The sequence below is a fragment of the Chiloscyllium plagiosum genome, chromosome 38, assembly GCF_004010195.1.
Source record: "Chiloscyllium plagiosum isolate BGI_BamShark_2017 chromosome 38, ASM401019v2, whole genome shotgun sequence".
In the NCBI taxonomy this organism is placed as follows: Eukaryota; Metazoa; Chordata; class Chondrichthyes; order Orectolobiformes; family Hemiscylliidae; genus Chiloscyllium; species Chiloscyllium plagiosum.
The window spans coordinates 15,827,971-15,850,103 of NC_057747.1; the positions used below are offsets into that span (position 1 = coordinate 15,827,971).

The following is a 22,133-nucleotide window of genomic DNA, read 5'->3' on the forward strand; positions in this document are numbered from 1 at the left end:
TGACTCTGACACTTTATATTGTTCATTATTCCTTATTTCTGCATATTTGCAGATGTGTAATTATTATAAAGTTATTGGAACAGTAGAAATTAGGAGGAATAAAACATGAGCTATATCTGGTCTAAACGTACTAAATCTGAGCATAATCCTCGAGACTTCATCATTTGAAGGGCATGGATAGGGTAAATAGGCAAAGTCTTTTTCCTGGGGTTGGGAAGTCAAGAACTAGAGGGCATAGGTTTAGGGTGAGAGGGTAAAGATATAAAAGACACCTAGGGGGCAACGTTTTCACACAGAGGGTAGTACGGGTATGGAATGAGCTGCCAGTGGAAGTGGTGGAGGCTGGTACAATTGCAACATTTAAGAAGCATTTGGATGGGTATATGAATAGGAAAGGTTTGGAGGAATATTGGCCAGGTGGGACTAGATTGGGTTGGGATATCTGGTCGGCATGGACGGGTTGGACTGAAGGGTCTGTTTCCATGCTGTACATCTCTATGACTCTATGACTGCTTACCTCCAATTACCTTGCCTGGCCAAACAATATTTTACTCATTGCCCCTTGTATAAATGCCCCACTGAATAAATGCAAGCGTTTAATAGAATAGCATAGAATATTCTTTACTGTCATGTGTACTCAAGGACGCCAGTATAGGAGTACAGTGAAAAGTTTACAGCGTCGTCTGCAATGGAGCCATCTTATGTACAGAATACCTTGGTACAGATCTTACATTAAAAAAAGAAGAATAAAAAAGAGAAGTTGCATTTCTTTCGAGTAATTCATAGAACAAGACATAGTTAAAAGGACAAACATTACAGTCAGATAAACAGATTGTGGGTACACATTACATTGCAGTAGCTTAGCGCAGGGATATCCACACATGGTCTGACTGGCCTCACAAACCTCTGACTGCCTGTGCCAGACTCCAGTTGAACAACCGTCTCTGCTCTGTTCTGCTCCACTCTCGCTCTCAGCTGTTCCTGGCCTCTAGCCTACTCCACACCACTCCAGGCCTCCAGCCCACTCCACACCGCTCCAGGCCTCCAGTCCGCTCTAGGTCTCCAGCCCACTCCGCTCCACTCCAGGCCTCCAGCCTTCTCCACACCGCTGCATGCCTCCAGCCCTCTCCACACTGCTCCAGGCCTCTAGCCCACTCCAGGCCTCCAGCCTGTTCTGCACCGCTCCAGGCCTACAGCCTACTCTGCTCCACTTGAGGACCCTAGCCTACTCTGCTCTACACCACTCCAGGCCTCCAGCCTACTCCGCTCTGCTCTGCTCCAGGCCTCCAGCCTGGGAGAGAGAGAGAGAAAGGGGGGGGGGGGAGAGGGAGAGAGAGAGAGGTGTAAAAACGTGAATTGATTGAGGAGCACTGGGCTGAGGAGGCCAAGCATTGCCTACTCTGCAACAAAATAAAAGTAAATCAAATTTAATTTTATGCCCTTACGACTTGTTTCCCCAGTTTGTTCACATCACATCAGAGTAATTTTTAATTCCTGGTGACTCCAGGGCACTCCTTAAACTCACCTTAAATTTCTTGTCAGATTTTGAAACAGGTGTGTAAAAATAACACCCATTTCTCTTGTTGTGATATATCACTCTAAACAAGGAATTTCCCCTACCTACCCCTTGCTCATTAACATTCTCCATGCATGTTTTAGATTACAATATTAAATGTTTGATAGTTTCAAATATCATGATTTTGATCCTGTTTGCATTTTTAAGTTAGATGTAAATTTTCCAGAGAAAAATATTTTGTTTTTGTTCTACCCAAAATTCTAAAACTCCTGTTTTGAGAAAGATGGAGGCCTATCAGAATTGTATAAAGTTTGACATCAATGTCACTCTAATATCCTGATACTTCTGAGATCCAAATGACAATATAATGAATGTAGTGCGCTTTAATTCCGTATTTAAAGTGCAACATTGTACTGTATTTACCTGTATCAATTGTTGTGTTTGTTGATTACCTATGAACCTGGCAATTGCAGAGAAGTTGACAATTTGTTATTTGCACTAATGGTAATAGACTACTGATGTGCATGGAGAAGGAGATATTTTAAATTGTAGTGATTTGTTATTTCCCCTGTGTTTCGAATCATCCTTGGCGAAGATCTCAGTCAGGCTCCTATCCGGCTTAAGCTGAAAGTTGGATTGGAGTGATGTTTATTTTTCCTGCATTTTTTTTAAAAAAAAAAGATACCTTGCCTCTTTAAAATCTCTCCAGTAACTCCAGCAGTTGTAGACCTTCTCTTAATATGTGCAAAACCCATAAGTCATGTTTTGAACTTCTCACGACTGTAAGTTGGATTTGTTTGAAAGTAATTGCACTTTAATATGTACAACTCTATCCATAAACCTTGGAAGTGCGGAGTACAACACACTTCGTAACTGCAGTCACGGAAATGATGGATGTGGGATTTGGATGTGGTATATCTGAAATTAGGGTTGCAGCAGTATTTAGCCTGAGGAGAGTCTCTCCATCATTATGAAAAATCAGGCCTTAGACTATACTGTGGTGTGGACACTATACAGCATGGAACCATATTGCAATTCATGGGCCAATTACAGTCATCTGGTACAGAGATGGAGATGGTATATGTTATGGAAAAGGTTGGGGAATGCAGCTTAAAACAGTTCAGGCAGGGTTTACCTTGACCAGTAACACCAGTAAGATGTTCTTAATCTGACAGTTTGATTTTGCACATCCTTACTTGGTCCAAGTACCAGATGTTGTGAAAAATAATCTTCTTCTAATGCTATTATACATCTGGTGACCTCTGAACTGCAGTTCCCCAGCGAGTAACCAAATCAATTTACAATGTTCTAAACATAGTTTTGGTCCAAAAGGTATTTGGTTATCTCATGAATGTTGTAGGCTATAATTCTTTTGAAAACAAATACTTTTCAGTACGTTGCCAACAGAAAATAGATAATGTGCATTTCAACGACTGGCTTTAACTCAGAACGTACATATCTTCTTTTTAACTCTGTTTTTGAAAGCTTTGGGACTCTGCAAGGGGTTGATAGTGAGTGTTGCTGAATCCTTCCCATGGATATTTTTAAAAATGTAATACATTGTTTCCCTTGCTCCACTGTTGAGCCAGGAAACTGAAACCATGTGGATCAGAACATAATTTATGCTGAATTTAAATCTGACAGTAATAGTTATCCTATTTAATGAAGAAAACAAAATAAACAAATACTTATGTTTATATAGTGTCTTTCACAACTCGAGGGCATCCCACAATGCCTTACAGCCTATAGAATACTTTTGAAATCTACTCACTGTTGTGGTATAGCAGTTAACCTGTGACCACACGCAGCAGCAACTGAACAATATCCTGATTTGTTATATTTTTAGTGATGTTGATTGGAGGATGAATTTTATCCAGGTCACTCGGGATAATGCTTCGGCTGTTCTTCAAAGTAATGCACAGGATATTTTGAAAGAGCAGAGGGACTTTTGGTTTAGCATCTCATCCAAAAGACAATTCTTCTGAGTGTACCACTCCCTCAGGACTGCTTTGAAGTTTGAGACTAAATTTCTGTGCTCAGGTCTAGGGAAGGATGTTTATGTTTATTTCATAGGGTAGTATTTATTTTTAACAGTCTCACCTTGATCCATGCTTCACCTCTCCGCTTGGTTTTAAAAGGTCTGGTCTTTCCCAAACACCTTCCCTCAACAGTCATTTACAACTGAGGGAATTGCATGATTCCACTGGAAGCACCAAAGATGGCTTTTGTTGCCTTGTGTAACAAACAATCAATCCAAGATTTTCAGTAGTATTATTAGCTTATTTTTTAAAAAGCTGCTCATTTTATATTTTGATTCCTGTTGAGTGATATATTTGGGGATAATCTCATACATGATGTCTTTTGTTTTACATTTTCATTGTGAGTTCATTGAGACAGCACTTACTCTGCAAAGCAATGTACCTCACCCACCCACCCCACTATTTGTTCACCATGGACATGGTGTGAATTTTATACATTTCAATGGGATATGGGGATGTCAGCCCAGCATTATGTAGCCTGCCAAACAATTTGGAATTATGCATTTTGCAGGCAGATAACAGCCAGCTGGTATTTGACTGTGTAGGAAGTTTGTTTCCCAACTACAAACCCTTCCCCTTTTTTATGCTCAGTCATGGGATGTAGTCTTCTCTCACTGGCCCAACGTTTATTTGCATGTCACTAATTGTGCTTGAGAAGCTGATGGTGAGCTGCCTTTTTACTGTGATTACCCATTTGGTGTCGATAACTCCACAATGGGGTTAGGGAGTTCCAGGATTCTGACCTAGCAACAATGAAGGAAAGGTGATATATTTCCAAATCAGGAAGTCAGATGCAATGATGTTCCCATGTATCACTTTCTGTTGTCATTCTGGATGATGGTGGCCATGGATTTGTAAAGTGCTACCTAAGGAGGCTTAGTGAATATCTGCAGAGCTTCTTAGGGAGGCTAGATCGTTGATACTGGATGTAAGTGGTGGGGGGAATGAATATTTGTGGATATGATACCCATCAAGCAGACTGTTTTGTCATGGATGGTGACAGACTCCTTGTATTGTTGGAGCTGCCCGCATCCAGGCAAACAGGGAGCATTCTATCACACTCCTGACTTGTGATTTGGAGATGGTGGACAGGCATTGGGAAGTCAGGAGGGAAATTACTCACTGTAAGATTCCTACAAGACCTGCTCTTGTAGCCACAGTACATATGTGGTTTGTACAGTTCCATTTTTGATCAGTGGTAAACCTCAGATGTTGATAGTGGGGGATTCAGAGATGGTAATGCTAATGAATGTTAAGGGACAATGGTTAGATTCTCTTTCATTGGAGATAGTCGTTGTCTGGTCCTTGTACGATGGACTAATTATTTGCCACTTGTCAGCCCAAGCTTTGATACTATCCAGGTCTTGCTGTGTTTGGGCATACACTTTTCAGTATCTGAGAATTGTAAATACTGCTGAACGTTGTGCAGTCATTGGTGAACATCTCACTTCTCACCACATGATGGAGGGGAGGCCATTGATGAAGCAGCTGGAGATGGTTGAGCTTAGGACTCCACCCTGAGCAACTCATGCAGAATGTTCCAGAGCTGAGATGACTGGTCTTCAAAACCTGCAACCATCTTCCTTTATGCCCAGTATGACTCAATTCAGTAGAGAGTCCCACTGACTCTAGTTTTGCTGGTTTGTCAATTAGATAGTTTAAAAATAGTGGACGTTAGTAAAGCCCAAACTTTATTTTATCAGAGACCAACATGATGACTTCATGACTTGGCATTACCATATCAAATTTTGCCTGAGTGCGGAGTTTCAATGCACCCAAGTTTGGAAACTTGAATCCACGTCGTGATTTCGTTCTGTCCTCTAGTAGAAGCATTTTGAAGGTGCCATGTCAAATACATCAGAAAAGAGAACATATTTCATCTGATGGAATTTTGAAATTATAATTAATCTTGCAATAGTTAAAAAATTAATGGATTGGATATATTATTTCAAAAGAGAGTTTGAAGATACATATCTTTCAGAGATATTTGCTCTCTATTGACCAAGATATCCAGCATATATCAATGCTTTGTGACCATCTGATGGACTGGCCGAGTGCATTGCAGAGCACCCCAGGAACAAGCAACAAAAGGCTGTAGTGAGGACACTTTGTGCACAGGCGTGCAGCTCCGTGACTGGATTAGGCTGCAACCTAGCTCTGCTCGCTCTCTGAGCACCTACCAGCATGCCTGCAGCATCCGTTCCTTGGCTTGCCATGTCCTGCTGTACCAATGAGCAGAGCACAAAAACAGACAGCTTGTCTTGTGGCTGAGCAATCCTCAGTCTAGTGGGTGTACATCTGTAGAATGGCAGTGAGCTACATTAACCTCACTCCTGCAGCTTACCCAGCACACGCAGACAGGTAGCTACGTATCCAGCTCTTCAATGAGAGGTGCCCATTAGTCAAGATTCAAGATACAGTAAGTTAAGGGCGGCCTCCCAAACCAATCAAGGGCATTGGGTGCGGTCAGGTGTCTAGTCAATGTTTTGACGATTGGGGCTCTGTACCTCTGTTGTACAGGGAATGACCATAGGCAGTAAGCTGGGACAGTGAATGACCGCATTTAACACAGTCACATCTTCGGCCACGCTCTGGGGAGTAAAGTTGGATAGGTTTTACACCATGGACTGGTTGGGTGAGCACTTAGGGAAGTGTGAAGTCTGTGGGGTTAAAGGGATGCGCTACTAGTATGGCAATACTACGGCTCTAAGAGGGGAATTTTGTTTAATCTCATGAAGAAAGGTTTAGACAGAGGTAGTGAGCAATCTGTTCGAAGCCAATAAAGTAAACAGCTCGTGAGGCCTTGGGTTGTTTTCTAAAGTTGAAACAATAGAAGCAGCCTGAATGAGTGGGGTCAAGCTCCCACAGAACAAGGATTTTCAGTTTTAGCTTTCAACAGTTGCTGGGATTTTTAGGCTAGATTTGGAGGCTCTTATTCCACTCTCTGTTACAGTGAAAATCTTGGGTTCTCTTCCTACTGCCAGAATTACATGTGAGACAATCTATTTTGTTGAATTTGCCTTTACCAAGGGTGTGTTTATGGGATGTTTGTACATTGGAACAGTTAATTAATAGTAGTTAATATCTATATTATTTTGTTCAGCATTTCGGTAGGGTTATAATTAAGCTTACACTTTTTAAAATTTTGTTTGCATTGTAACTGTTTTGAAAAGGTTAAGTGTGTTTTGCTTAAAGACAAGTAGTTAAACCAATCAAATTGCATCTGTGCTGCAACACCTTACACTTACCTCTAAAATAAGAAAACTTGGGATCGAGATCATCTTCATAATATATTTAAAGGGTTCTTGGTCTGGTCCATAACACTAGGAAGTGGGTTTGGTTATCTGGGTTTTCCTGGCATATTCAGACTGTAGCTAGAAACCACTGGCAATGGAGCACTCAGTCATGTCTTCCATTGTGATCCAAATCAAAAGTGTTCAATGTGGAAGAAAGGGACTGCAAGGGTGGGGTACAGGATTCAATCTGAGAGGGAGGGAGCTCAAACAAACACTGATTATGGGTTTTTAATAGGAAGGAGCCATTAACATTGGCCTGGACCCATTCAGTGTACTGTTGGTTCTGACATAACGCGATAGTTCCATTCCCATGTGATCTCAGTGTCATAAGAAAACCATGCAATAGCTGTGCCATTTAAACACATGGGGTCAGAGTTGCGTTATAACAAACAGAGGTAAGGAAAGTTTGCATTCTACAAATAATGGTCTAAATTCTTCGATTGCATTATAGCCAATTCACGTTGAAGAAACATGCATTATAGCAGAATCGACAGTAGTGCACAGGCTGGCAGAGTGCCTTATCATGGCCGTTCCACCGCAGAGTGTGTGTGTGTGTGTGTGTGTGTGTGTGTGTGTGAAAGAGACACGCACAGCCAATGGTGGACAACTGATTAATAGATTAATAGCTGCCCCTTAGTGCACACAGGGACCTAAACATTAGGGACGTTGAGCAGGAGGGTATAAAGGTGACAGCGTGATCCAATGCAGTGTATACATATTATTCCCCTGTGGAGAATGACTGAGTACTGTGTGTACACATTATTGCCCAATGGGGACACAACCCAACATTGTGTGTACATGTTATTCCCCAATATGGAATGACCCAACACTGTATGTGCATGTTATTCCCCAGTGGAGAATGATCTAATGCTCTGTGTACACGTTATTCCCCAGTGGAGAACTACCCAGTGCTGTGTGTACACGTTATTCCCCAGTGGGGAATGATCCAATGCTGTGTGTACACGTTGTTCCCCAGTGGGGAATGAGACAATGCTGTGTGTACATGTTATTCCCCAGTGGGGAATGATCCAATGCTGTGTGTACACGTTATTCCCCAATATGGAATGACCCAGCACTGTGTGTGCATGTTATTCCCCAGTGGGGAGTGATTCAATGATGTGTGTACACGTTATTCCCCAGTGGGGAATGAGACAATGCTGTGCGTACACGTTATTCCCCAGTGGAGAACTACCCAGTGCTGTGTATACATGTTATTCCTCAGTGGGGAATGATCCAATGCTGTGTGTACATGTTATTCCCCAGTGGGGAATGATCCAATGCTGTGTGTACACGTTATTCCCCAGTGGAGAACTACCCAGTGCTGTGTATACATGTTATTCCTCAGTGGGGAATGATCCAATGCTGTGTGTACATGTTATTCCCCAGTGGGGAATGATCCAATGCTGTGTGTACACGTTATTCCCCAGTGGAGAACTACCCAGTGCTGTGTGTACATGTTATTCCCTAGTGGGGAATGACCCAATGTTGTGTGTACACGTTATTCCCCAGTGGGGAACTACCCAGTGCTGTGTGTACATGTTATTCCCCAGTGGGGGTTGATCCAATGCTGTGTGTACACGTTATTCCCCAATATGGAATGACCCAGCACTGTGTGTGCATGTTATTCCCCAGTGGGGAATGAGACAATGATGTGTGTACACGTTATTCCCCAGTGGGGAATGATCCAATGCTGTGTGTACACGTTATTCCCCAGTGGAGAACTACCCAGTGCTGTGTGTACATGTTATTCCCTAGTGGGGAATGACCCAATGTTGTGTGTACACGTTATTCCCCAGTGGGGAACTCCCCAGTGCTGTGTGTGCATGTTATTCCTCAGTGGGGGATGACCCAATGCTTTGTGTACATGTTATTCCCCAGTGGAGAACTACCCAGTGCTTTGTGTATACGTTATTCCCCAGTGGAGAACTACCCAATGCTTTGTGTATACGTTATTCCCCAGTGGGGAATGACCCAATGCTGTGTGTACATGTTATTCCCCAGTGGAGAACTACCCAGTGCTGTGTGTACACATTATTCCCCAGCAGGGAATGATCAAATGCTGTGTGTACACGTTATTCCCCAGTGGAGAACTACCCAATGCTGTGTGTACACATTATTCCCCAGTGGGGAACGACACCATGCTGTGTGTACACGTTATTCCCCAATGGGGAATGACCCAGTGCTGTGTGTGAATGTTATTCCCCAGCGGGGAATGACCCAATACAGTGTGTACACGTTATTCTCCAGTTTCTTGAAGGTGCAGTTGGTGCTCAGTGCAGAACCCCCATCCATGGAGCCTTGTCTGTGGTTATGAAACGCTGTCAAATGATGTGGAACTGCATTTAGGGCCTACATAGACTGACTTACATTCGCATGTAAGTTATAATCAAAATGTTTATGCTTAAACAGACAGTGATGTACAAATCACTTTCACCCATGCCAAGAAAAGTGCCCTCAGTATGTTTTAGTTTTTCTCTCCTTTCCACTATATCCTGGTATATTCACTGCTACTACAGCTGGGGTGGAGTGAGCCTGCCAAACTATTGAGCACATTGGTACCTGGAGTTTTGGTGCAGTGACCCCTGGAGGGAACTTGTGTCTAGATGGGCCAGACATACTGAGGGTCAACTTGCCAGAGACTTCAGCTCCCAAGGGTCTTAGCATTCGGACAGGATGTTAAGGAAATGGAGATTCCATTGATCTCTGCAGAGGAGCCTGTCTGTGTTGTCTTCATGCCTCCTAGCCTCACTCTGCCTCCTTGAGAGGATGGGGCACCTGGACCGAGGTCAAAATCCCCTGGCTGTTTGTCACCAGACCTTTAATTCTGAGGGCTGGGCCAGTGGAGAGGTAAATGCATTTCTCTAGCAACCCCTGGGGGTACTTGACCTGACTGTCCAGGGCGGCCACCCACCTGAACGTGGAGATATCCAAACAGTCGCAGGAGTCACTGCACTGCTTCAGCCTCTGAGTAATGAGGTCCATGTGTCCCACATACCCGTCTGCTGCTCCTGCTCCTCCCTGAGCGTATGGATGAAATTCCTCATTGCCAACATCAAAGGGCCATCTCCTGCCCAGTCTCCAGCAGTATCAGTGGCCTGGGCTATTTTTTCTTTGTCTGGTTGCAGGGCTGTTACTGAGAGGCGTTCACCAGTTTATGTATATTCATTCTGCACACCAAAGGCTCCCCCCAAGGTGTTAGTATCGGGGCTGGTTATGACTGGGGGGTAGGGTGGGATGCAAGGGCCAGCAGATGAAGTCTCAGTCTCCTTGACCTCTGGGGTCCGGGTACTTCTGGAGGAGGAGTTGTGTGGAGGTGAAAGGAACCTGGAGAGAGTGAAGGTTTAGCAGCTGGGTTGGAAAGGCTCTGCAATGATTGACAGTGGCAGCAGGGTTCGTGTGGGAGTTGCAATGGAATGAAGAGTGGTACCTGCTCATAGTTATTCAGAGTATTTGAGAGAGGAGCATTGCTTCTGACCTTTTATTTTGTAATCTCGTAAACAGTCATAAGCATTTGAATGAAGGTCACTCTTTTAAAAGGATTTCTGCCTCTAGACAGATCCCTTTCCGAACCAAATCAACCCCGATCTTCCAAGATTACCCAGAAAACACTGGGTTGTGAGCAGTAATGGCTCCAACAATAGACAAACTTCCTTTGCAGGATATTAGAAAAATGCCTTCTTCCAAATGTCTGAACCTTAACAGCTGCCCCCCCACCCCCTCCCCCCACCCACCCCCCCCCCCCCCCACACCCCCCACCCCCACTGCTATGCAGGATTTGTTTCTAGTCGAGTGTGTGGTACTGGAAAAACACAGCCAGTCAGGCAGCTTCCTCATGAAGGGCCTCTGTCCGAAATGTGGATTCTCATGCATCTCAGGTGCTGCCTGACCTGCTGCACATTTCCAACGCCACACTCTTGACTCTGATCTCCAACATTTGCAGTCCTCACTTTCTCTAGAGGATTTGTTTCCAGTCTGACGTCCATACCTTAACCTTGAACAACAAAACTCCGCGCAGATCCATTCAAACAGGAAAGAGGACAGGTTAATTCAAAGCAATGAATAGATACTGAAGCAGCAACCAATTCCATCCCTGCATATCTTTTCAGAAACGATAAATTGAGTTACAATAATGCATTGACCATTAAAAATAAAATGAAAATGGTCATCCACGTGCTACATTACAGATTTTCGATGCACAAGTATTGACATCTGGCCCATATTTATTTTATTTTCAGTTTGTCTAATAGATTGAGAGCTGGCTATAATGTGAAATTGGAGGGGAGTTGGTGTGGGGGAAACACCACAACCCTTCAAGTAATTACAGACTACTTTTAGACAGTGACACTGCTGTGGTCATTCAAAGTCCAGAGGCCACTGACTGTAATGAAAAATATGTCACTATTAGTGTTGCAGATTCATGATAGGATGTCAAACAGCCACTATATTCAGTAATTAATGGGTCTAAAGTGTACAACCATTACAGATTTTTGTGAAGAAATTGTAACTCAATATTGATTTTTGTTATTGATTAACCACCATTTCTTAGACATTTTATGATGCAAATGACACAATCTCACTAGCTGTGTAATAATAGATTGCATAATGTGTCAGGATTTCATTTGACCTGCATTCTTACTATGGTATTTCTGTATTTATGACACCACCCTACTACACTAAATTGCACGATACTATATTTGTTTCCATCTCTGTGAATACTTGAATAATTTAGTATTCAAAACAGAACTGGTTTCAACACAGTTATTTATTTGGCAAATTCTAGTCAATTTTTGGTTTAAGATTAAGAATATTTGCTTTAATATAATATTTTCAAAACACAATAGGTACATAGTGTAAGAACAGGAATTTAATTCAAATACACTCAACCCATGTTGATAACATATAAAGAAATCTGAAGTTAGTGTTATATTGCTTGTAACAGCTTTGTTTGTTGATGCAAATAATATCAATGAATATTTGACAAACAGGCCCAACATATTCGTTTCCAAAGTGATGTTGACCACATTTTTACAACACCCATGGTGTAAACTAAAACTACTGTATAAACAAATGTGTTTGCTAGTGCAGTGGCCATTATTTGCAGAACATAACCTGCACACTTAAACATTGCAAGGACAATTAATTTTAGGCTTTGATCAGTAACTTAGTTGCAACAAATATTAAATGTGTTTTGCCTCATTGCTACTGTTTATCTAACAAAAACAAATCAGTGCTTTAAGTAAAATAAGCAGACTGTCCAAGACTTTCTTTGTGAGACTAAGCACGTGTTACTGATTAATATCATGGTGCTTCTAAAATAATTTTTATATGAGGGCACCCATTTACATTGTAGATTAATTGGTTACCTCAGCTGCAAAAATCCTTAAATTGTTCGGCTCCCAGTAACAAGCAATTTATGTTGCTGTTTATTGCATATTATAGGAAGTGAATGCTGTTTCACATTTTTGTGTATGTACTGCTCATTTAATTAGTTGCTCTTTGGCAATGTATAATACTGCACTGTAAGTGGACAGGCCCCTGTGTCCTAATTTTATGCAGTGGAACTGCCAAGATTTGCTTCCAAGCATTTGCTACAGTGAAAAATGGCATGCATTTTCTTGATAGTCCATGTGGTTGTAGAGTATAAATGGCTAATGAATTACAGATGAACATTGACGCAAATTAATCTTTTTGATGTCCCTAGGTTATATGGCAGGCATTTAAAAGTTTAATCAATACACTAAAGTTGAAAACATGCAGGCACTGCAGTTGTTTGGATGTAATAAACATTAGAGGAAAACTGGAGACTTGTACTCAGTACATGTATCATAATGACAGGTATTTATGTTTAATGGACTAAATATTTTTTACTGGAAGAGAACAAATGTCAGTTTAACTTTGAAGGTTCTGGATTTAAGTTAGCAATACATGTCTCGGGGAGATGGCTGCCATATCAAATAGTCAGTAAGGAAGCAAGAATCTAAACAATATAACGACTAATTGGTTCTGCCTTCAGTTAGTTAACCTAATGAAGCAAAATTGTCTACATTTTTGTTGGTGCATATTAGCATTTTCTCCTTTCTATACTCTATGCAGCCTGAACTGATTATTTCATTTTGGTAACCTAAATTTAACCTTTACTGCACTTTGGTATGACATATTGTTAAATTTGCCATAGATTTCTGAAGTAACTGCAGGGTGAATGGTAACTATGAAACCTAATGTAGACTGATAAACAGTGTGGATGAGCTATGTCCAGTCTAAAATAGCACCATTGCTCCACGCCTATCTCTGCTTAACTCCATAATTCAGTCTTACGTGTGGTTATGGATGTCTGCACTCTGCGAGTCTATCTTTTTCCTACAGGTATTATTTCAGCCCTTTCAGATAATAAGGAATGTTTAATTGCATTGTTAATTGATTTTTTTTTGCACTGCATTATTACTGTGATTGATTGCCATGTTGATGAAAATGTTAAATGCAGCCCATGTAAAAGTACTGGGGCAGTAAGGAAGGAGAGTCTTGCGGAGAACAGATAACCTTGATGTTAAGAGCTACATCCTTTGGATATGTCTTTCCTTGACATATTGATGGCTCGGGAATGGGAAAAGCTGATTGTATGCAGAATACAATCATTAAACCTACTTCAGTGCACTGTTGATTAATTTGTTTTTTCCTGAAGGTTCTAGTTAAACAGAAGGCCTCAGTAACCTCAAGAGCAGCAATATTTCACCAGTAGAAATTGTGTCTTAACTGATTTTCTCTTCTTCCTTTCCCTCCTCCCACTACCGTCCCCTGCAAAACTGTTTCCATCATCACTACAGCAGAATAATCATTCGCCACCAGTAGCAAATCTGAAGACAGCACATGCCCACATCAAAGCAGAGCATGTCAATGTCATTCAAGGATGTGGAGATACACTCCCTTTTTTTTAAACAAAGTATGACATATGAGGAACAAAGTGTTGATTGTTCCACTGCCAAATTGTACATAATGGAAACATTAGCTTCAAGATAACTTTTAATCTGTCAGACTAATGGGTTCTTAATGTGTATAGGGGTTTAAATATATGTCAGCCATGTCTGTATAAGGTAATATACTTGCGGCCAAGAGGATCTCGATGACTGTACGCTTGACACAATATGGTTTATTATTGTGTGTCAGCTCATCGTTCTGTTCCCACGAACTTTGAGTGCTTCTCAATTTTCTAGCAACAGATTTTAAGAAGAGGAGGCCTGAGATTTCCAGTTATGAGGCACTGCTGCCTCTCGTGTGTATTTCGGATAAAGCTGGACCTCATCATAATGAATAAGTTACATTGAAAGCTTGGGATGCAAACTTTTTTTTAGAGCACACATGCGTGCCTATAATTCACAGTCTGCCCTTGTACTGATCTGTGCTGTTTCTGTTGTGCTGCGTTGGACATGTGGAAAAGAAAATGTGAATGTCAACTTTTCCAGATCAGATTGCAGCTGATTAAATCTCCTCAGTGAACATTAAGGGCTGGAAATAGAAACTGACAGTCTTTACATTTATAATAGGCATCATCTGTACCTAATTTTGGTTTGTTAAGTTGTAAGTTATCAAAGTTAACAAAAATAAATACAATAAAAGCATAAAGGTTTCATATTAAGAAAATGCATTTATAGCACATTTCTCTTAGTGTCATTTTCAATTTATCCACTCAAGACATGTAACTAAACAAGTTGGCACTGGCAGTGAATACGTCTTTGGTCTCTATCAATTATTGGTTATGACAGTTGGTGAAGCAACAGTTTATGGAGACAGTATGCCTTTTGTTGGAGTTGACTTTTTTTTAAAAATAACCCGAACCTACAAAAGCCTGTTCATATAATTTCAGATTTTTAAAATTGCTGTTCTGAATCATGAGACTCGTTGCAGTTTTAAAAAGCTAATGGAACAAACCTCTGAGCGTTGTGTTACTGAGAGGCTCCCACCTGTGAAAAAGCTTGTCATAACTTGCTAACACAACTGGGACTATGGGTAAATCTATGAAGGTAACACAATCTTGGGATCTCTGTCTGTCTTGAATTTGATATGAACAAGAGGGTTAGTCTTGGTCAAGGCACCTCAGGTTAAGAAGAGGCAAATGGACCAGGGCTCCCCACTCTCACTAGTATTCAAGTTGCCCACTGGGAATGCTGTGGATTGATGCCTTCCACAGTCAAATACTCTGCTGGCATGGACCATCAAAGCACATGATAACAAATACAAGTCATGTGGGCAAGGTGTCAAAGGTTGGTTGGTACCCACAGAGTTACTACCAAAGAGACAGAATCAGAGTCAGCCTCTTCAGGAGAGGACTTTTCTTTCACCAGTGAGTGAACATTGGTAGGAAAGACAGGATAACATGTGATTCCAAATGAGCAGTGTGCCAAAGTGTTATGTGTAAACTAGTAGTGTATGTAAACTGCATTTTATTGGCAGACTCAAAAACTATTATATCTCACACATTTATAAAGCATTTTAGGTTTCAATGTAATTTTATTTTGCAAACTAAAGTTACACAGTACAATGAAATGTCATTCCTGTGTTGTTGTGTGCTTTGACTGCACGCTGCCTTGCTTCAGATGGGCTGTTTTTGTTAGTTTTATTAGTTATGTTGTTCTGTTGGGGAAATGAAGCATAGACTGGATGACCACTTCACAGAACATGTACGTTCTGCCAACAAAAAGGATCCTGAGTTTTCAGTTGCTTGTCACTCTACACCCCACTGTGTTCCCCGGCCAACATCTCTGTCTCAGGCTTGCTGCGGTGCTCCAGTGAACCTCAGCACAGACTGGAAGAACAGCATCTCATTTTCTGTTTGTGAACTCTCCAGCTTCTGGACTCCATATCAGTTCAACAATGTTAAGGCTTGAGGCACCTTCTTCCATGTCCTTATCCCAACCCCCACACACCAGGCCTTATTGCGTGGTCTGCTATTACACACAACCCATTGCCTGCCACTAATGGTCCCCATTTGCATCTGTTCATCCTCCTCAGCTGACCGTTATCCACTCTTTTGTCTGTCCAACTGTTCTTCTCTGTCTTTAGGCTCTGTCTTCATCTATCATTTATTCCTTAGATCCTCCCCTCTTATGCATTTAAAAAAAATGTTTTCATAGCTACAATAAATTCTGAGTTACTGCCAGGCCTGCTGAGATTTTCCAGCAATTTCAGTTTTTGTTTCTGATTTCTAGCATCCACAGTTATTTTGCTTTTTTTTAACTTTTGTTAGCTCCCTTCATACGTACTATCTTTTCCTAGAATACAGGTCGAGCATTGAAGAGCCAGGCTTGCATTGAGTAAGGCTGAAACAAGGTAACACAGATCACCCAGCATTCACTCCAGGCGTAAATTAAGACAATAAATTGCTCGTTCCAATTTGCATATATCCCATAGATGTTCAGCCACACAGTTGTTGCGACATAGTGAGGATATGCTTCTTCTTACAACTGACAAAGTTGTGCCAATCTGCCGAGGACTCGTATTCACCTGTGACAAGGAATGGAACATGTGTAATAGAAAATAGGTTTGGTAGTCCTCCAGGATTATCTGAAGGTCTCCAGGAAACAAAAATTAATTTCTAGGCCTCTGCTTACTGGGAAGTCTGGAGAAAACCAGAGGGGCATTTGAAAAATTCTGAGTTTTTTTGCCCCATTTTCTTTGAACATTGATTAGTTCTAAAAGTATTACAGCGGGGATAGGAAAGCCCTTTGACTGACAGGCATCATCAATTGCAAGTCTGTTTGCTTTCCAATTGCAGTTGGAAAGCAGAGACTGATAAGCTGGGAGACCAATAGCAGGATCATATGTACAGAGCATTGGAGACACCATGTCATGTGATTAAACCTCTGGGGCTTCATCGAACCAGAGCTGGCAAACCTAATAGTGAGAGAAGTTGTGATGGTCAATTTGGATTATAACCCAGAATGGCTGGATGTTGGGGAATAACCAAAACATGTGTGATGCACATGTTATATTACATTGTCCAAATGCATAACTCACCATTTAACTAATTTTTTTTTCTATTCCAAGATTACTTCAATACTGAGTTGAACTCTGAAAATTGAATATGAGAAGCCTGGGAGTAAATTAGCATCTTTGGCCTAATGATCCTTTTCATTCTCTGGAATTATAATCAATCATACTTGTAAACGATTTCCCATCACAAACGCTCAAACAACCAATGCAGCAACATCAAATGATTCATTGCGGAGATTAAAATGTTTGCCAATGCCTTTCATTTCCATCCAAAACGCATTTTTGCATCACTAATTTGAAAAGGATTTTAGACAAAATGCAACCATATGTACAATATCAAACTGTGCAAACCTGCCAGAGCGAGGCATGGGTGAGGAATGTACATGTAAATGGATGGGCATGTTATCATAACTTGAATCGAGAATGACAGGGTTCAGTTGTTGCAGCACAATAATCCAGAAAATTACTTTTACATTTTGGAAATGGACAACTGAAAGGTGAAAAAAAGAAGATTCAGGTACCAAACAAAAGTTGCTTTTAATACAAAAAGACTGGTTCTTATATAAATTTCCTAACATTCAGTTCTTGCAAGTTCTCCAGCTTAGAGAAGCCATTTTCTAATGCAGAGATCACTTTATACCATATGGATCTGCCATAAATACTTTAAATATTGGCTGAGGCAGCCCTTTCCAAGGTTTCTTTGGAAGTCTAACTGATGTAATAGATTCATTGTGGAATAACACTACCTGCTTTGACAATGAGAAATAGATTCAGAAGGTACATTCTGAATTCTGCAAGGACAAAGGTGCGACTTTTGGAGGAAGGAAGAAACTCCAGAGGCTCCCAACCTGGTTGTGATCTGATAATTGTGAAAATGTTGAGAGCAGGGTAGGCTTAGTTCGTATGGTGCCCATGTTGAATTGGCCTGTTGATCCAACTCGAAAAATGTGGTGCTGGAATAGCACAGCAGGTCAGGCAGCATCCAAGGAGCAGGAGAATCAATGCTTCAGGCATAAGCCCTTCATCAGGAATGGATTTTGCCTGGAATGTTGATTCTCCTGCTCCTCAGAAGCTGCATCTCCTGCTGTGCTTTTCCAGCACCACACTTTTCAACTCTGATCTCCAGTCCTCACTTCTTCCTGTTGATCCCAACTGTCGAGGGACCTTTTAAAAAGTGCTAGGTGTCTGGTGCGTTATGAATCTTTGATGGATAAACTAAGTCCAGGAGGAAAGGGGCAAGATTTCAAGGAAGGTAGAAAGGAACTGTTGTATTACTGCTGAAATGAAAAAGACAGCTTCTCATTGTTGATTATTATCTTGCAAGCATTTCCAGGAAGGGAACAGAAACATAAAATACTGATAACCACAGAGTATCTTGTATACCACACACTGTGATGTCATCATCTAGTGATAATGGGACTCTTGAATGTAATTAACCATTCTTCCTGGATGGAACTCACCCTGGAAAGCGTTTTCAGAAAACAATATCTGGCAATGATAAAGAAGTAGATTTGGCATGAGTTAGAATATTGGGATATATTAACCATTTGAATATTTTACACATTTTCTAGGGCCATTATACTTTGCCTCTCTTTATTGTCCAAGTCACAGGGTGAAGCCTTTTGCAGTTCAGAAGGAGGACATTTACCCATAACGTCCCTACTGGTGCTCCTCAGAACAATCTAGTCAGTCCCACCCCCCTGCTCGTTCCTCATATCCCTGCAGGTTAATTTCCTTTATGTGCCCATTCAATTTCCTTTTTGAAATTGATTGTTTTTGCTTCCACCACCCTTGTAGGCAGTGTGTTCCAGCTCATTACCACTTGCTGAATAAACAGTCTTCCTCATGCTCCCCACCCCCCAAATCTCTTACCCTTTTGAACAATTTCTCTGGCACTTTGTATAGTTAAAGTTTAACTATTAAGTTGCAACGCTTCCTTTCATAAAGCAAATTGTTCCTTTATTTGAATGATGCCTGAACTTCCTATTTTAAATGAGTATTTCTTTTTACTGCCCCTTTGAAATGCAGTTTTATCAGGTACACATGAAAGCTGTAAAATATGATTTGCTGTCAAATCGCAGCTGCATTGCTGACTGTGGTTTCTCTACAAAGCCAACCCTTTTTAAAAAAAATTAAACAGTTTCAGACCCCAGGAGTTCAGAAATTTCAGCTGACTTTTACTGTCACTAGTTTGAGCACCTTTATCCCCAGGCGAACAGCAGCAGCTGGAATTTATTTCCTGCTGCCAGACAGTTCGACTGCTTTATGATACATCCAGAAATTCACTTTCTTTAATATTCGAACCTTTTATTCAAGGTGACAGCTGCTCACACGTTGCTGTACAGAGCACCTCAAGTAGCAAGAGTTTTCAGAAAAAATGAGTGTCCCATTGTTACAAGCTCACAATGTAGAATGACTGAGGTTATCCTTAGGCCTCTGAGCCCCAACCTCCCTGACAGAACAACCGCTGGTAACATAAAACTTGACTACAGTTTGTAATGATGTCTGGGGAAAACTAGGCGGAGGAGCAGCAGAGAATACTGCAAGTGATAGGCGATGATGTCAGATTCAGTTAGGAGTGCCGACAGTGTTCAAATAGGGTTGGCACTAATATGGTACCAGTATCTTTCTCCTCATCTCTGTTTTCTGTCACTGCTCACAATTCTGGGCCTGTCTCCACAACTGACAATGTCTTTTCAGATCACGTTATTGCCAGCGCAGAGTGCACTCAGCACATCATCACTCAGCTCCTTTGTTTGAAGCCTGGTCTTTTGTCATTAATGCACTTGATATCTATTTAAAACTGACGGAGAATATGGGATCTGTTTTCCTGTCTTGAGATCATTGACAATATTAATACCACATGTCCTTGCTTCATATTCTAAGCGCTGACACCTAGCCGCAGTCTCTTGCATTCATCAAGTGGCTCTTTCACCAGGATGTCTGCTAACAGTCCTGTTTCTAATCCATCAGTAACACCAGCAGATTGCAATCACTGACTGTTAACATAGCCTCCAAAAACATGTTCTTAACAAGTCACTTCATTTATTTTATTTTGATGATGGGGTGAGAAGGTTGGTGGGCTGGAGAAGAGCTTGATAAATCTAGCGTGTAAAGGGCAGAAGCCAAAATTGTTTCTGGGAAGAACTGATGGAGTAGCCTGAAGGCATGACGTGTTAAGCATTGGCCGGATATTCCTGCAGTTGTGAGTGTGAGTCCCATTCAAATCATGTACCCTCTGTCAGTATCTGAGCTCCAGCTGAAACTGCCTGTCTGGCTGACATCCTGGGTCATAGTTCAAATGACAAGGGCCCACTCTGTTGCTTACTGTCATTCTATGAGTTTGGCCAGCGACTTTGTTGGATGCAATGGCTGTTATCAGTACAATTGGGGATCTCAATGCATTTTCTTGCCAACGATTCTACATGCTGCGGAAGGAGCAAAGAGTAAGATCAAACCTATCTCCAAATTGTCAACAAAAGCCTACCTTACAATTTCTATATGTAATGAATCAATAAATGTTACCAAGGTGGGGCTAAACTAATGAAACAATCAGAAGACATTACATTGCACAAAATTATCCTATTTCATGTGTTACATTTGGGTGCCAAATAAAATCACTTTTTTGTGCAGTTGACATATTGTGTCACATTGGCTCTGTTTCCTCTTGAGATGACCGTGATAGCGCCAAACATCTCTCAAAATGTTATTTTCCCCATATATTCCTCTTTCAAAGATGCCAGCTCCATCCTTAGGCTTATGGATAATTAAATAGCACTATCCGTCTCTTCTGGAAATCTTCATGAGTGAGGATATGGGCCAAGTGCTGGCAAATGGGACTAGATTAGGTTGGAATATCTGGTTGGCATGGACGAGTTGGACCGAAGGGTCTGTTTCCGTGCTGTATGTCTCTGAGTCTGTGATGATCTTCTCCTGAGATCAGCTTTTCCCAGCATCTAAGAGGCAAAAGACTTATTCCAATACTGCTAAAAAAAATCGAAGTGATCAGCAATGAAAAGTAAATCAAGTTTTATGAAACATGACAATATATCCTAATTAAAGATCAAGATTCCACTTAAAATCTTTAAGGGCCCTGAGTGCCTCTCTCATGTTAACGATCATTTGTTAAGAGGTTATTTGTTCTTCTCTCATCGTTAATGAATTATTCTGCACCTTTTTATCCTGATGTCAAAATGTATGCATCCCAATGTGAAAAGAGGACATACTGTGGCACTTGGTTTGGAGCTAAGATAACCATAAGTCATGTCAGATGTATGATTGGTGAGCCATAACACTGCCGTTCTTGTCCATTAGCCAGTAGCCCCCAACGCAGTTTGCATTTATACTACACAATGAGCTAATTGTGCAAGTTGAATTAAATTATGCTTTTTAAGATGAAAACATTGCGATTGCTTCACCTTGTGTCAGAGTTGTGGCTGCATGCCCTTTTTAAAATCCCATTGCTGTAGTATGCTATCAAGATAAGTTGGTTCAAAATAAAGATTTTATTGCTTTTCACAGCCGAAAAGAATTAGCCTTAGGTGAGGTGTTACAATTGGCCTCACAACTGCTGAATAGAGAAAAGGAAAATCAGTCAAAGTTCTTTCTGTGGAGATGTTGAATGGGACCAGGATAGGCCTTGACTATGTCACTTCCGCAGTCAAGTAGGCCTATTAGCACAGTATTGAGGTTCAACTGAACAATGGTCACACTGGTGAGGTACCAAAGTAAGACAGAGAACTGTATTTTATATCTGAGCTCTTTGACATCATACTTTACTTAGTGCTTATTATAATAATGATATACTGATGCTTTTTTTCTTCCTGATTAAGGGTGCCTTCATCCCCCTGCTTCTCCACACTCCCCCCTCACCCCACCCCCTCCCCACATTTGGGTGAAATTCAAAGTTGCAGCTGGGTGCCCCATATCAATCAGTAAACCTGAAATTGAAAGTGAATTTTCCAAAGCCCATCAGTGTATCCATTCTATCTTTCTGATTGCTTAATCTTTGTTGCATTTATCCCATATAAACTTGCGTCCAGGAAGATTAATTGAGGCTCCTCAACTGATTTGCACTTTGTAAATGAAATAGGCACCAACAAAATGCCTTTTTATCTCATCTGAGTTGAAAAGGAATGTTCAAAGCCTCAGTGTCGCCCAGTTGCCTGACCATCAGATTTTATCTACTCGCACTGTTCCTTCAGATAACCTTATCTAAAGGCGTTGTGTCTTTCCATGGTGTGGTGTGACAGGCCAGCTAATTGAAGTGCTTAGTGTGTCAGAGGGAACAACTTTATT

At 41.2% G+C, this 22,133-nt stretch overlaps 1 protein-coding gene across 4 annotated transcripts in view; it reads left to right on the forward strand.

The window, feature by feature from the left end:
• The window catches only part of lrmda (leucine rich melanocyte differentiation associated), an 885,542-nt gene that overhangs the window by 861,538 nt on the left and 1,871 nt on the right, over positions 1–22,133 (forward strand). The gene's annotated exons all lie outside the window — the stretch shown is intronic.